The 16,116-nt window shown below is 45.2% G+C and overlaps 1 long non-coding RNA gene across 2 annotated transcripts in view; it reads left to right on the top strand.

Moving 5' to 3' along the window:
- Positions 1-285: 285 nt before the first annotated feature.
- Positions 286-16,116, top strand: part of LOC125938879 (uncharacterized) — a 33,443-nt gene continuing 17,612 nt past the window's right edge. The window contains exons 1-2 of one of the 2 annotated variants that reach the window (XR_007462849.1): positions 286-590; positions 15,481-15,580. This is a non-coding gene — a long non-coding RNA (uncharacterized LOC125938879). Of the gene's footprint in view, positions 591-15,342; positions 15,581-16,116 lie in introns of those variants that run through there. The other variant, XR_007462848.1, reaches the window with a different exon arrangement.

Raw genomic sequence — 16,116 nt, 5'->3', positions numbered from 1 at the left:
TCCAGGACCTCCATGGCCACTCTCATCCACAGGTATCTTTCTCTCTATAGCATGCCTTGTTTTGACTATTTACTTAATGCCTGGTTGTATGTATATGTCATAACCTATAGGCTTATATGCTGATTAGAATTGGCAGATTTTAGATTGGAATTCTAGTGTCGCCTGGAATGGAAAGCCCAGGAAGTCAAGGGTCATGCATTATCTTCTTTGTGACTCCTATAGTATTAAGTAGTATGTCCTATATGTAAGAGGGGCCAGGAAGTACTTATTGATTGAAGGAATAATAATCCACTATTGAAAAAGCAGAGCCTTGGCAGTATTTATTAGTGAATCCAGTGAACTTTCAAGGACATTCTCTGGCTAAGCAGTGCAATATGAGGTAATAATTAAAGTTATTCTCAGGTCCCAAAGGGAGCTCAGAGAATATCACTCCATTGAAGTTCCCTGGAGCCTTCTAGAATGTCAGCTTAACCCAGCTTCCATGTTGGGTTGCTTCCACAGTTTTAGATTTCTTGGGATTCTATGTTATGAACTCAGAAGACCTGATTTTTATGATTGTCATCTCAAAATAGCCTTCATATTCATACTCAGTAAGTATTTGATGATTTGATTAAGCCAGAACAGCGTGTCTAACCTTTTATTAGAGAATTTAGGTTTTGAACAATGCCTTTGAAACTCCATGAGTACCTGAAACATATAATCAGTGGTCACAAAACTTTTTCTTTAAATAGTGGCTTTGGCTTTTGTAAACCTCTAAATACAATTGTTATTTTATTTTTATTTTTTTCACTTTTATAAAACTCGATAAAAAATAGTATTTCAAACTGTACAGTCACCAGAAGTACACAGTTACCAAAAATGCACACATTTCACTTGGTATCTCCTAAATATAATTTTTAGATAAATATGATTAATAAAATGAAGACTCAAATATCAAGATATTTTAGCACAAAAGGAGGAATACAAAAAATCAGGGGGAAAAAATCAGTGATTTTTGCATGTAGCTTATAGAGGGGCTTTGAAATTCTTTCAAAAGAGAACTTTAAGAAATGTGTTAAATTATAGAATCATTACTGTAATAACAAAAGCTTCGGCTTAGTGAGCATTTGTTGTGAGTCATTAAGTATTGGATACTCAAAATCTCATTTAATGCTAAAAGCAACTCTGTGAAGAGGGATTTTATAAGCTACATCTTCGGGTCATGGAGGTTAGAGGCATGTACCTAGAGGTTACAATAGTTAGCCTGGATTTAAACACAGATTTGTTAGACTCCAAAGCCCATGTGTCACTATCATGACCACCTTGGTGGACAAACACTTGATTGGACATGTTCAATTGTGTATGTTTTTAAATTTTTTTAAAAAAAGTTTACTTATTTATTTTGAGAGAGACAGAGACAGCATGAGTGGTGGAAAGAGCAGAGAGAGAGGGAGACAGAATTCCAAGCAGGTTCTGCACTGCCAGCATAGAGCCAAATGTGGGGCTTGAACCTCTAAAACCACAAGATCATGACCTGAGCTAACACCAGAGTTAGATGCTTAAGTGACTGAGACAGCCAGGTACTGTGCCCTGCTCCACCCTGCCTTTTATGACAAGTTCCTAACAGATGGCTGTAAAGTGTCTGCTCCCCTCCCCCAATTCACAATTGTTCAAAAATTGGGGCGCTTGGGTGGCTCAGTCGATTGGGTGTCAGACTTCTGCTCAGGCCATGATCTTGCGGTTCGTGGGTTTGAGCCCCACGTTGGGCTCTGTGCTGACCGCTCAGAGCCTGGCGCCTGCTTCAGATTCTGTGTCTCCCTCTCTCTGCCCCTCCCCTGCTCACTCTGTCTTTCTCTCTCTCTCAAAAAATAAAAGCTTTTAAAAAAGTTTAAAAAGTAATTGTTCTCAGTGCTCTATTGTCACATGTAGAAAGAAGACAGGGTCTTTAAACTGAAGGAATTGAAAATCCTGAGCAGCTTCTAGATGAGCCACCTTGAAAGTGACAAATGAGAGTTCTTATTAGTTAGGATCTGGAGGAATATGTCACTTGCCTGTCATCATGGTACTGCCTTTCTTCTGTCTTTGGAGTGACTGTATTTGCTCCTAATCCTCTTAGTTATGGATTTAATTTAACAGAACAATGTATTGAGAACCTCTCATGTGGAAGCTGCTAGGACAAACCCTTGGCAGGAGCAATGAGGGTTGGGGGTGGGGGGCATGGAGTGACATGGTGGAGGTGGGAATTTGAGGGAGGATGCAAAAATGAATATGTGATCTTGATCTCAACTTATAAATTGTAGAGAAGACTGGACAGTAAGACTATATGTAAGTATGGTAATGGTGGGGGTGGAGGGAGGTATAGACACAATCCTTTGGGAACATAGGGGAGAGAGCAGGTTATTTTGTCTGGGAGAGCTGGAGAAGCTGGAGAAGCTGGAGAAGCTTTCATGGAGGATGGGATATTTGAGCTCCCTCTTGGAGGATGGGCAGGTCCCTGACCAAGGAAGGACGGAATAGCAGCAGGAAAAACATGAACTAAGAGTGGCTTAATAGCTAAGGTGAGAGTGAGGTGTGTGTACAGGTGTTGGGGCAGGCAGGAGCAGGGGTGGGGATTGTGGCAGGAGAGGTAAGGACACTTGAATATCCTCTTACAGAGTTTAGATTTTATACGGGCAATGGGAGTCACTGAAGCCTTTAAAATTTTTTTTAATATTTTATTTATTTTTTCTTGAGAGAGACAGTAAGGAGGGGAGGGGCAGAGAGAGAGAAGGACAGAGGACCTGAAGCGGGCTCTGTGCTGACAGGCTGACAGCAGCAAGTCCAATGTGGGGGCTTGAACTCATGAAACGCGAGATCATGACCTGAGCTGAAGTCAGACACTCAACCGACTGAGCCAGCCAGGTGCCCTAGTCACTGAAGACTTTCGAGTCGGGGTGTAGCATCTTTCCAAATTTCCATTTTCCAGAGATGGTTCTTTTTATATGTACAGTTATTGGATGGTGTTGGCTCTACTATGTGGTTCGAGTTGTACTTTTTCCTTTTCAGGGGAGCCCTCTCAAGGAAAAGAAACTTACTGTGTTTTTATCCTCTTTTGCCAGGGTTTAGTTTATTTTCTATTTACCATTTCCCCTCTCTTTCTTCCGATGCTTTTGGCAAGGCAAGGATTAGACCATTAGTTCTTCCTACTGGCATCTGAGTCAGGTATTTGACTCATATTTCCACATGACTATTCTTTTTGGTGAGTGAGATGGGTCATCACTGTCTATGGGTTGAAAGGTCAAGAAAGTTTAGGAATAAAAAACTTGTGGAAAAAGGCACGTAGTCAAAGAGGTGGGACATGCATCAAAGCACAGGACAGCACATTGTGGATTGAGAGAGATCTCAAAATAGAAGGTGCTTCTCTTGGGATTCACACCACAGGCCTTGGCAGGCAGCCCACCCTTATCACCATTAATTTTTAGAGTTTGGAATTGGGCACTACAGTCTGGTGTTAAGCTGTTAACCTCTAGCATCAAGGCCACAGTTGCTGGGAAGAATTCCTCTTTCAAGCTGTGGCCTCATCAGAGTTCTTCATCTGGACACACCACAAAGGGCGAATGTTCCTAAATCCATTCCCATGATTCTGGGATGTTATATATACTCAGGCACCTTCCACTCTTTTACTCCAGACCTGCACACCCAGAGCATAGCCTTCTTGCACTGGATCATGGTGCTGAAGTTGCAGTGTGTGTGAGTGTGTACAAGTGTGTGTGTGTGTGTGTGTGCACAGCAGTATGTAGCTCTCTGTATGCATAGGACAAGAACCATTTTCCAGGCCTTTTGTTTTCTATTTCCAGAGAGAATGAAACCTGAAACAATGTGCATAGTCTGAGGAAATTAGGGACATTTCTAGAACCTGGCTTTTTACAGAAGAAATCTGCTCCAGATCTAGAGACACGTTTTGGCTTTCAGATTCGAGGGTTGTTTAGATTTTGCCCAGTTTTCCTTGCTTTGTGCTGTGAAGTTACACCCAAGCCATCAGCAGAGGGCTCCCTCAACCTTAGGAGCTGGTATTGATGCTTGGAAGGCTAAGCAACGTAAATGAGAGAAGAAATGCAGATCTGACTGTGAGTTTAAAATCCAATGCCCCAAAGTGCTTTTGTAGAGAAGAAACCCTAACCCATCCTGAAAACAGACCACTTCAGCAAGAAAGTATTTGCTAGCGTTTACATGAAATGACACTGTTTAAATTCCTGGATCAAGGTCAGCATAATGTTTATGCTCAGAGTAACACGTAGCTAAGTTATCCTTCAGAGAACCTGAGAAGCAGAGCAACTCCCTGACCAATGGTTTAATTGTGTCTGGACTGGTGGCTCAACGGTTCCTAAATATTGAATCACAGCACCATCAATCACCATGGGTCCCTGGTCTGAACCAAAGCTCTGCAGATGCCAAATCCCTGTGTGGCATTTGCCCAGATCCATGTTGGCTAGACATTAAGGGTGCCTGATTGATAAAGCACAATGTGAAGGTATAGTGGTCCCAATCTGTTGGGGCAGCTGGAACTGGCTAACTGCTCTAAATTAAAGTTGGGCAAGTTGCATGGTAAAAATGGGATCAGGAAAAAGAAACAGGACCCTGCTGAAACAACATCCATCTAAAGTTAGTATCTCTTGAGACTGTTCTGATTTTCCACCATGAAGACAGAGCAGCCTAGGATCCAATGCCAGGTATTAGAATCCTTGCTTGCAATTTGCTAGACAACCTCTGTCTTGGTTTTATTAACTGACTCTTTTCCCTCAGCTCTAGGGAAATAATCACATTCCTTTATCATAACTTCATCTGAGATGTGTTACAGTGAATGTTACTACATTCACTGTATTGTGTTGGACACTGAATGTGTTGGACATCAGGTATGCTTGGGAATTACAGTGGAACGCCCTAGATTCCTCGACCACATTTGGGAGGTATCTTGGTCTTTTATTTGGGGGCAGTGGGGACATACGTGGTTAGTAGGTGAGGTTTTCTGCCTTTTCAAATTCCAGGGAAGCAAAGGCAGCATACTGTGAGCAACATCGGCCTCCCACCTGCCTTACATAGAAACGTATTGACCACAGTGAGCGACAAGGGCAAATAGCCACCAGGCAGGCTACAGCACTGAGCGCTGAGTGGGCTTGAGGGAGAGTGGGGTTTGTGAGGTCATGGTTTAAACAGTCATGATCTGGAGACTTTTCCAAGAAGAAGCATGTGTCTTCCTTGTGATAGAAAAGCAAATGCATACGAGGAGAAACCGTTGGGAAGCCACTCCAGGCTACTGCAGTGGGAAACTGAAGAGTTTCTGTTTGTACTGGCTTCCTTCATTCAGATGGTTCCCATCAGCTACATTCAGATTGATTCCATTTGCAAAGCTCTCCTGGCAGTCTTGGTGGAGGAGGCTCGGTGGCAGCATCTCTGGCATTTTCTGAGCCTGCCCAGGCCTTGCTCCTCTTGTGTTGTTTCTTGGCTCTTGGGCTCCTAAGCAGAAACTGGCTAAGCAACCGCTGCTGCTGAACAAAATCAAATGTAAAACAGAACATTGGAACACCAAACGAAGAGACTTTTCTAAATGCGGGGGGCGGGAATGCAGTGAAGAACAGTGAGGGATCAGGAAAGGGAGGGGCTTCCTTAGAAGCAGACTGAATCATGCTCTGGTGAGGGTTTGTCATTGACCTATCTTGTCAGCATCCTTGATAACTGTGCCAGATCAAAGGTTACATCTTTTTTACTCTTCAGTCTCACTAATGGATGCAATATAAAAGATTTGGGTCCTATTCAGGACCATTCTCTCATTTTCTGGCCCTTACGAGAGTTTGTGACCCATGACACCCTGACACCACTTATTTTTTCCCCTAATCCTTCAACTTAGCCTCATTGCCTCTTATCACCTTCCTTCTGGACATCCATTCTCCCAGCTCCACTGTTTTACATGTGACCCATCTATTATTCCTCCACTCGATGCTAACTGTTCTGGTACTGTGAGTGAGGATGCTTCTCGTCCCGTTCCTTACACCACCACAGCAGGGAGAGGACACCCAGTGGGAGACATTTCCAATCCTTCTCTTCCCACTGCTGAGACTGGGCAAAAGGGTGCTGCTGTCCATAGACCGTGTCTGTCCTGCCCGGAGACTGATGGCAAGTGTTCTGTTGTTTCTATCCTTCCCAGCACTGTCTGGATTTGATTCTCCCCCCTCCACCCCATGTAGGTCATGGAGTCTGAACTTAGGGTGGGGACCTAAGTATTAGAAAATGGGGAGCCCATTGACTCTTGGTCCAAGAGTTATCTAGTCCAATAATGCTGATGTACACACACGCACATGCACACACACATACATGCACACACAATGCAGGCTCATTGTCACACAGTTCAAAATTCAAAAGGCACAAAAGGGCAGAGAGTGAAGTCTTCCAGCATTCCTGTTCTCCCAGCTTCTTAGTCCCCCCTGTAGAGTTAACCAGTGTTTGCAGTGTCTTATATGTCCTTCCAGACATACTTTATAAGTACATTAGCAAATAATACATACAAACGTATGGACATACACCTTGTGGTTTTTTCATCTTTTTAAATGGCTGCAGAGTATTTCATTGAATGAATTTCCACAATTAATGAGTCCCATCTGGATGGGCATCTGGTAGTTTCCAGTCTTTTGCTACTATAAAAACATAAAATTGATGTTTAGTCCTCAAATCTTATGTTTATTTCCCAAAAGCTCAGTACTCAGGGGGGAGAGGAGTGTGGTCTGCACTTTACATGGCACGGTATTTAAAGTCCTGGACCACTGAGTCAAACATGTCCAGGCTTGCACTTTTGTTCTAATTCTCTCCAATGTGCCATCATGCAGAGAATTATGCTGTGAGTTCTGGTGTTCAATAAATTAGTTAAGTTTATTCTTTTCTTTCTCCTCTCTGTCTACATCCTCCTCCAACCCAAGGGTTTGTTTGTAACCAGAGTGCCTTTCCAGCAAGTGGTGCCCCCAAGCTCCTAATACTTACAGCACTGAATTCCCTCCATTTCTGTAGAATGTGATAATTGGCAAAACACCTTCATATAACATTCTTTCCTTTGATTCTTATGCAAATTTTCTAAGGACATTTTCTAGATGAAGAAACTGAGGCTCAGAAGGACTCTGATCATCTAATATCAGCCTACTTCTCTCTAATACACACATGAACCCTTTTGCCATATATGTGACATCAGAATCAGTGGGCAGTTTGGAATATGGTGGGAGACTGGAGTTCTAGCAAATTCACCCCCAAATTTCATTTCCATCAGCAGATATATTGAGACTATTCAGACAAGAGGAATTATGGACTAATTTACCGGCATCGATAGAATATCCACTGAGGTAGTTCACAACATGATGAAGGCATTGCCAGTTGTCCAGGGAGTAGGAGGAAGTATGGTGGGAGAAGTACCAGGGCTGGAAACCTTTGATCTTGAAGTACAGGTTTAATGTGGAAGTCAGGGCATGGGCTTGCAAGAGAGGGGACAGGAAGAGAGGCAAAGAATGCATGCAGATCAAGTGTCTGCTGTGCTATGCTCACCCATTAATCACTCACCAAACTTGGGAAGGATCCATGCAGAGGTATGACAAGGGTGCCCTCGTTTTCTCAGTGAGTGACAGTGTGGGGTGATGGTGGTGCTGGAGTAGTGGGACTATCTCTACTCCACCCAACAGGTAGGGGGAGTTCCCCAGGGCGGCAAGGGGCTGTGTAACTGGTGACACCTAGTGAGGAGTGGTAGACACCAAACTTGTCACAACATCCTCCCTCCAGAAAGGAACAACTCAGGTCGAGCTCATATATATGGCTCTTTCCTCTCTTGGATACATTTTTTTCCAGCTCCTAGGAGCTCAGGCTTCTGGCAGTTTTATTGCATCTGGTTGCTAGCCATCTTCAGATGTGCCACCTCTGCTGTGGTGGCTGAACAAGGTCCAGTGCCACTGCCCCAAGGAAGCAGGGATGTGGAAGAAGACAGGAGCACTGGACACACTCCTGAAGGGGAAAGGGGAGCTTTCCAGGGGCCACCATTGAAAGAGACACAGGACAGAGAGGTAGGGGCTGGGTTATTACAGGCTCAGATGCTATGCCAAGGGCTTAGGAAATTATTCTAGAGGCAGAGGGAATCATGAAGGAACTTTGGGGAAAGGAATAACAATATTAAGTATGCATTTGAGAGACACCACTCCATCAGCAATTCACTCATTTGTTCCCTGAACACTGAGAGCACACACTATGGATCCCACCCCCGAATTCATATGTTGTAGCCCTAACCTCCAGTGTGATGGTATTTGGAGATGGGGCCTTTAGGAGGAAGTAGGTTTAGATGAAGTCACAGAGGTAGGGCCTTCATGATATTTCTGTCCATATGGGAAGAGACTCCAGAGAGCTTGTGTTCTCACTCTCTCCCCAGAATTGTGTACAAAGGTGGCCATCTACAAGCCAGGTAGTAGGTCCCCACCAGGAACTGATCAGGCTGGCACCCTGGTCTCTCCAGAAACATCTGTTGTTTAAGCCACCCTGTCCATGGTACTTCATTAAGGCAGCCCGAGCCAATGGAGACAGCACACAACCAGGTGGCTGGCACTATCTTGGCTCTGGATATCCAGCAGTGAACCAAGAGTCCTCATCCTCATGGAGGTTGCAGTCTAGTTGGGGAGGAGAGGGAGGCATGGCATGAACAATGCACATAAGACATTTGCAATTACTTTTATGAAAGAGAGTTATGGGGCCTTATTTAGACTGGGGAAAATGGGGGAGTACTTCCTGAGGACATGACTTTCAACCTGGGACCCTGAGGATGAGTTGAAGAGAGTCAGGAATGGGCAGAGGAAAGAACATCCCAGGCTTGGGAAGGGCATGTGTAAAGCCCTTGGATGAGAAAGGGCTTGGTGAGTAACTGACAAGACACAAATGTCACCAGAGGAGAAGAGTCACGTAAAATAAGACTGGGAGCTGTTATGAGATAGTACACTTAGGAACTTGGTGGTCTTGTTAAGAGTTTTAGATTTAGGGGCACCTGAGTGGCTCAGTTGGTTAAACATCAGACTCTGGCTCAGGTCATAATCTCACAGTTCATGAGTGTGAGCCCACTTCAGGTGAGCCCCACTTCTCTTTCTCTCCTCTCTCTCTCCCTCTTTGACCCTCGTGGGATTCTCTCTCTCTCTCTCAAAAACCAAAAAGAGTTTTAGATTTATATTCTTAGTGCATTGATGAGCCATTATAAGGTTTAAATGAAATGAAGTGATCCAATTTTCATATTTAAAAGATGACTCTGAATAATATGAGCATCAGATTGGAGGGATGTCAAACAGAATGAGATAGGCCTATTCTGAGGGATGTTGTAGCCATCCTAGGGGTATGATGACCCTGAGCAGCAGTGGGAGTAGAGGGGAGTGGTTGCATTTGGGGGCCAGTGGATAGGATGGGTGGGAAGAAGGAGAAACAGAGGATAGGTCATAGTCACAGCAGCTGGGAGGAAGAGGGTGAGTTTGAGGACACTGAGTCTGGTGGAAGTTGGAAACACATGGGCCTGTGTTTCAGGAGCCAGCTCCAGCCAGAAAGCAGTGACTACAGCAGAACTACCACTGCTGTCCTTAGAAAGACCTGATTGCACGGTGGGCCCTTGGCTGGTGTCTGAGAACTTGGCTCTCAGAGTGTCCCAGTCAACAGTTGACTGATAAGGCCAGTTCCCTGTGGCTAGACTGTGCAGACAACATGATTTATGCTGAACACCTACTTTCCTTCTGGAAGTCTGGAATTTTTGTACGTGCTAGGCATAGGTAGCTTAGTAGACTGACCACCAATTAAAACATTGGGCACTGAGTCTCTCACGGGCTTCCCCAAGCAGAAACATCACACACATGTTTTAGAGAAAGACTATGCTTTGTGTATCCCCTCATGGAGGAAGAGAGCACAAAGAAGCCTCATGTGGATTCTTCCAGACTCTGTGTCTTTGTCCCTTATAATTCAGCAGTGTCTCTGCAAGAAATCTCAGCCATGAGAACAGCCACAAGCTAAGTCCTGTGAGTTCTTCGGTGTGTTTCCAAATGTGGGGTGGTCTTGGGGACCCCTGACACAGCCTCAGGATTTAAATTTGGAAGTGATCAGCATGTGGAAAAAACTGAAACAATGGGAGCATATGAGATCACCCAGGAAGACTGAAAACTGAGTAGAACCCTGAGGATCTCCACAACTATGAAGGAGGGCCAGAACTCAGGCAGTAGGAGAGAGGAATGTCTGCTGAATTTAACACAAGGTCATTGAAAACCTTGGCAAGTCAGTCCCTGTGGGCAGTTGTGGAGAGAGCTGGATTATTAGGGGATGAGGGGGAGAGCAATTCTCCCAAGCTTTACTATAGAAGGAGCAGAGAGGAACGTGGGGGGTGATGTAAATGTATTGAGGTAGGAAAAAACTTGATCATTTGTTTCTTCATTTATAAGGTGCTTGCTTTATGTAAGCCAACACAACATTGCTGTGGGTCCAGCAGAGAAAACAGGAAGGACTCCCAGTGTGCTGCATATTTGAAATGTGAACTGCACAATGCCATGAAGGTGTTTAACCCAGTGTGGGGGCTTCTTTGAGGAAGTGACCTTTACTCTGGAGCTTGAAGAATAAGTAGGAGTTTGTTGAAGTGAGGAGAAGAGAAAAGGGAAAAAGGACTTTTCAGGACAAGGGAATAATGCAGATGGATGTCCAGAGGGAATGAAGAGTGCACACTGAGTGAGGGGAGTGTGAAGAGATAGGGCTGCAACATGGCAGCAGCAAGATGAGGCAGTGCCTTCAGACTCTCATGGAAAGGAAGCAGCAGAGAGGTAGAAGCTAAATCTACAGGAGAGGGTTTGAAAAGATGGAGGGCTGTGGTTTCCAGAAAGAATTAATTCTGATAGTAGGGAAATACCTCGTCATGTAACAGAAACAGGAAGAAAGGATGAGTTTTAAAAGAACAGGTATAGCCATAGGTAAGGCCTTAGGATTGGTGGCAAGAAATTGAGCATTCTTATATGATGGCTTTCATTTTTTTTGTAGGGTATGTTTTTCTCCCCTCCCACCCATCCCCTTTCTTGAGATCTAGCATATTTTGAGGCTGAGGAAACAGAAGGGGCCTTTGGTAAATAACTCCAGGTGGAGAAGAGGGGGACATTCTTTCAGCATTACAGCACATCAGAGATAGGCTAGCAGGAGGCCAAAGTTAGTGTGGTGGAGTCTATTGTCTTTAAGATATATTATCCTTGGACCTATCCCTGTGAGGGCTTTTTCCTTCTTCACCTCCTCCACCCTTGAGATCTGAAGCTCCATGTAGCGGTGACTCTACATGGAATGGAATGACTGATAAATCCCGCCAGGGGCCAAGCCCAAGAAAAGGCATTTCTCTGGGTAGAAAAGGCACCTACTCTGTGGAGAACAGAGGGGTCAACAAGGATGATGGGATGGGGAAATTGAGCCATATGTGAGTCCTGGATGTCTAGACTTGATATGCCATGACCTTTGGAAGAGTTGAGAGATTAATTTAATAAGGTAGAGAGATTATCTTCTGTATCTTCACCTTCCTATAGACTTGACAGCAATTGGAATATAGCTTCTGAATCCAAAATAAGGTAGAATTCTAATGTTCCTTTAGATTCATGTCTGTACCTTGACCTGTTAATTGTGAGACTGTCCTCTCTCTCCCTTCTATCATGGGAGATGCAGTTTTGGGTACCACTTGGTGGTAGGAGGCAAGGTCATATACTCATAGTAAGGGGAAATGTGGTAGGATCATGAGTTTTAGGACAGTGGAGAGAGTGTACAAGAAGCCTGCTTAGGTTGCTGGTCAGAATTTCCACTGGGGCCCCAAACTCTTTAGTGGTACCTGTGTGATTTCCCTCAGTGTTGTGGAGCCTGGTTGTTAACATGATGATGATGGGCATGAAGCAGACAGTTGAGGGGTTCTGGAGTGAGGCTCTGCTTGTTGAGCTGCACGGAATGTCAATGGGACAAGGAAGTTGGGGCTGTTAGGCAAGACTGAAGTGGAGGTGAGGGAACATGGAATCTAAAGCAGCACAAGGAAAGACAAAGTGGAGACAAAGGAGAAATAAAGACACAGGAATGTGTATATAAGGAGGTAGTCAAAGATCTGGGGGTCCCTTGAATAAATTTAATGGGAGCTGGTGAGAAATCTGGAAGGATAGGAAATTGTGGTCGGTAGTAGGATATTTAAGTTTATGACTTCAGAGATGGAGAAGTTCTGAGTAATAAGCAAGTTCAGGATGTGGCCTTGGGAGGGCCCACATTGACCCTTGTCATCACTGGACCCTCTCCCTGATCCCATGTTCACATGGCTTTTCTCCTTCCTTTCAGCCTCTGATGTGCCTCCTACCTCAGCCTACCCCTTTCCCACTTTCTGGTCCAGCAAGAGGAACTCACAGCATCTTTTCTTCCGGAGAAATTCATTCCACATGTGTCTGATTCATTTGCGTTTACTGAAACTCAAAATCTCCAGTGTCCAAAAACTCTTTCAACTGTTTTTTCCCCTGCCCTTTCTTAGAAACAGGAAGTTGTGTTTGGCTGAGGACAAAGTCTTCCAGTGCCCCTGGGACTTACAAGATGTTTGGGAATGAGGAACGGTGAGGTCTGGGGAAGGCTTCTTTATTCTCTCCTTTCCTGGGGCAAGGGTGTATCTGTCCGTGGTAGCCTGGGCAGCTCATGGGGATGGAAGACTAGCCATAACTTTCCTGTCTCTTCCCACTGAGCCCAAGACCTGGGGGAAAGCATGTTCTAAAAGAGACAGATGGCTTTGAATGCTCCTATATTTCTCTCTCCCTGCACTGGCATCTACTGTTCAGAATATACTTGGATGTTGGTTCTCACCTTTCTCTTCCCAACACTTGGACAGTGTCTTGGAGGAGCTTTTCAATCTAGTTTTTGAGGGGTGTGGGCTGGCTGGCACTCAATTTTAAGTGAGAAAGGCCAACTGTATCTTCAGTGGGATCTCAGAGAAACTCTCCATCTGAAGAAGAATGAACCAGACTGTGAAGGGGCACGTCTATTGTGATAAGTCTGCCCAGGTTGTTGGCAAGTGTTAGCCTAGAAAGCAGACAGGTGCCTGGGAAAGGCTGATGGAGTGCCAGTGAGGCAAGGAAAGCATGGAGGTCACAACACCAGCACTCTGCTCACTCAGCGCTCCAAAATTTAGCTCCCCTGAAGCGTGTTATTTTGTGCCATCTAGAATTTTTTCAGATGTAAGGCAAATATGCCCACAATATATCACTTGAGTGATTATTGAGTGAACCAGCAAAAATGTCAGCTTAGGTGAGTGACTTCTGTCTCTCACAGTCCATAGGCAGCTTTCTTGAAGGACCACAGGAAAACATGCTGTGCCAGAAGGCAGCTTCTCATAGACATACTGTCCTGCAGCCAAGGGCCACTAAAAGAGAGCGAACCCATTTGTATTTCTCAAGGGCAGGAGTACAGCTGTGTCCCTCTCTTCCTCTGTCTCCTGACTGAACTGCACCCATGGGCAGTGCCTTGGGGTGCAGCATGCTGGATGGATACACTTCCCTTTACTTAGGGCATCCCCTCCCACTCTACACAGAGCAGAATCAGGGCAGAGAATGACAGGTGTCAGGGGCAGTAGATTAATCTTGCCTAAGATGTTGTCTTCCTTGTCTTCCTTCCTCATGCTTATCCTACCTCATGTTTTGTTTTGGCTGCATGTTCAGTAATCTGGCTTCGATGGACTGAAGAGGCACAAGGAAGTGATAAGGCTGTGGTAGCTGAAATCTGGAAACCTGTGGGTGATACTACATTTGATTCTCTTTGGTAGATTCTGTATTTCTTTCACTCTTACAAACAACTCCTCATTTCCAACAGTGAAAGGGACACGGCTGCTTACTGGAGGGGCTTGGTGATCTGAGGCAGAGCATGTAGAGAGCAGAGATTGCTGTGGGTTCACAAGCCTCTTTTCCTACGACCAGGGGAGACTCAGACCCTGGGAGTCCTGGGCTATGTGTGAAAGCATATCACCTTACCACTTTACAGTCTCAAGAATGCAGCGGTGACAAAGCCTCTCTCTTTAATTGCCCTGGACCAGAAGTTGAAAATATCAAGACCAAGCAAAAGCCAACATATGCTTAAAAATTTTCCTATTGTTCATGTCTTTTTTTTTTTTTTTTTTTTTTTTGGTTGTCGGTGGGGAGGCCTGGAAAAAATGAAGAAAGATCCAGAGGAAAGCAAGAAGAACTATATGTTTGGATGCTTGGAAAGAGGAACAGTCCTTATTATGAGGGCCCACTGGTTAAAAACCCCAAACACAAAGAACCTAGTGAACATATCAGAGGGACAAGATGTGGGGTTAGTGGGAAGATGGTCCCATTGTCCCTGGACAATGTTCCTGGGAGGGGGATGGTTTGCTAAAGTGGGCTGGAGAACAATAATGTTGCATAGTTTTATAAATTCACAAATCCCTCTGGTCAGCTACAGGGGAATAAAGGGCAGAGAATAAACCCCAGGCAAGGATTCACTTACATTAAAGATGAAAGAAATGAACTTTGATGCTAATGTACCACCTCTGAAATATTTCTGGCACATGTTCAGAGGATCCAGATGAATGACCAAGCTACCTGCCGCGTCAGGGCCTTAGGGACTTTAGCAAACACTAGTACCAGTTTCCATCAGGAGCACTAGCAGGAAAACGCAAACTCTCGGCAGAGGAAATGTAGTCTTCCCTTCTCGGGGCTCCAAGGGTGGTTGAGGTTGGCCAGGGGAAATAATGGTGTGGTCTCTCACTGCAGATCTATTTTCTGAGTCCCTGCACTGCAGCTGTTGAGTTTCCAGACACAAACAAGTATGTATTCTGTGAGCCTGGCCGAGCCCACACAGCAAGGAAGAGCCAAGCTGGATTCCATTCTGCTTTGCACATCGGCAGCTCTGCTGCCAGCTGAACTCCAGGGCAAATGCAGTCCCTGCTGCGTAGGGTTGGCACAGCTGGACTGCTCTGGGCAGCGCATGGGGGACACACTTGGCTTTGCTTATTCTAGGGAGGGTGAGAAATGGAAGGAGATGAGGAGTTGCAGAAACATACATCAGTCTCAACAAAACTGGTGCATGGCAAGGAAGAATCTGGTTTTACTAGCCGTCATCGACATGCCTGTGTGTGTGCTTGTTTATGTTTAGGTAAGCCTGGCCTCCCCCTCACTAGAGTCAGCAGATAGGGAGAAAGTGGTCAACTCCATGTGGAGCTGTGCACCACATGGAGCTGACCAGCAGCGACCTGCTGAGGGCACTGTAGGGGCCAGAATCCAATTTATTTTGTTTCCTGCTCCCAGGGCGAGTCCTCCCAGAGGGCATTGTTTCCTCACTCACACCAGGGCTCCCTATAGCATCCTCTCTGCCCATGTCACTAGTTATTTGAGTGAGTCTTGAGAGAAAGCAAAAGGGAGGGACAAAGGGGTCAAAGTGATGAAAAATGGAAGATGCGAATTTATATGTGTTCCTTCTTTTCACTAGAATGTCACTTCTTGATGTCGTCTGTTTCATTGTACCCATTTATGAGCAAGGACTGAGTTCCCTCTACACTAGACCATATGGAAGACTGAACCAGGAAGAGGTGAGGAGATACAGAGTGGAAGGTGGGATTCTGGGGCTCTCAGGTAGGGTTTAGGTAGCAGGTGGGGGATGCAGTTCCGTGTAGAAAGGGCTGATTGGGACCATTGCAAGTTGTTGGGGCCAGGAGAGTGGTGAGGTGGAGATAAAGTCTGATGTGGAGAGAAGGCACTGAGGTCGTTGGGATGACAGTGCTTAGATATGGGTTCAGCTTTCCTCAGGTCCGCAGAGAATCTGGTATCTCTGGCTGGTCAGTATATCAAAGGGAGGCTGTGTATGTTTGCAGAATGGAATGGGGTAGTCTTTCTCAAGAATAATGAACCCAGAGGCATCTCACAGCCACTGTTACCTCAGAGTTGGATATTTCCACCAGAGCAGTGGTTCTCAAACCAGCAGTCTCCACATCACCTGGGAACTTGCTGGAAATGCAGATTCTCAGGTTCCCTCTCTAACCCACTGAATCAGTAACACTTGGGGTAGGGCCCAGCAATCTGTATTTTAAGAATCCCTCTGGGTGCCTGCTCGAATTTGAGAATGGTC

Source organism: Panthera uncia, chromosome D1 (genome assembly GCF_023721935.1).
Source record: "Panthera uncia isolate 11264 chromosome D1, Puncia_PCG_1.0, whole genome shotgun sequence".
Lineage (NCBI taxonomy): Eukaryota > Metazoa > Chordata > Mammalia > Carnivora > Felidae > Panthera > Panthera uncia.
The sequence above is the reverse complement of the archived record's forward strand: the minus strand, read 5'-3'. Positions and strand labels throughout refer to the sequence as shown.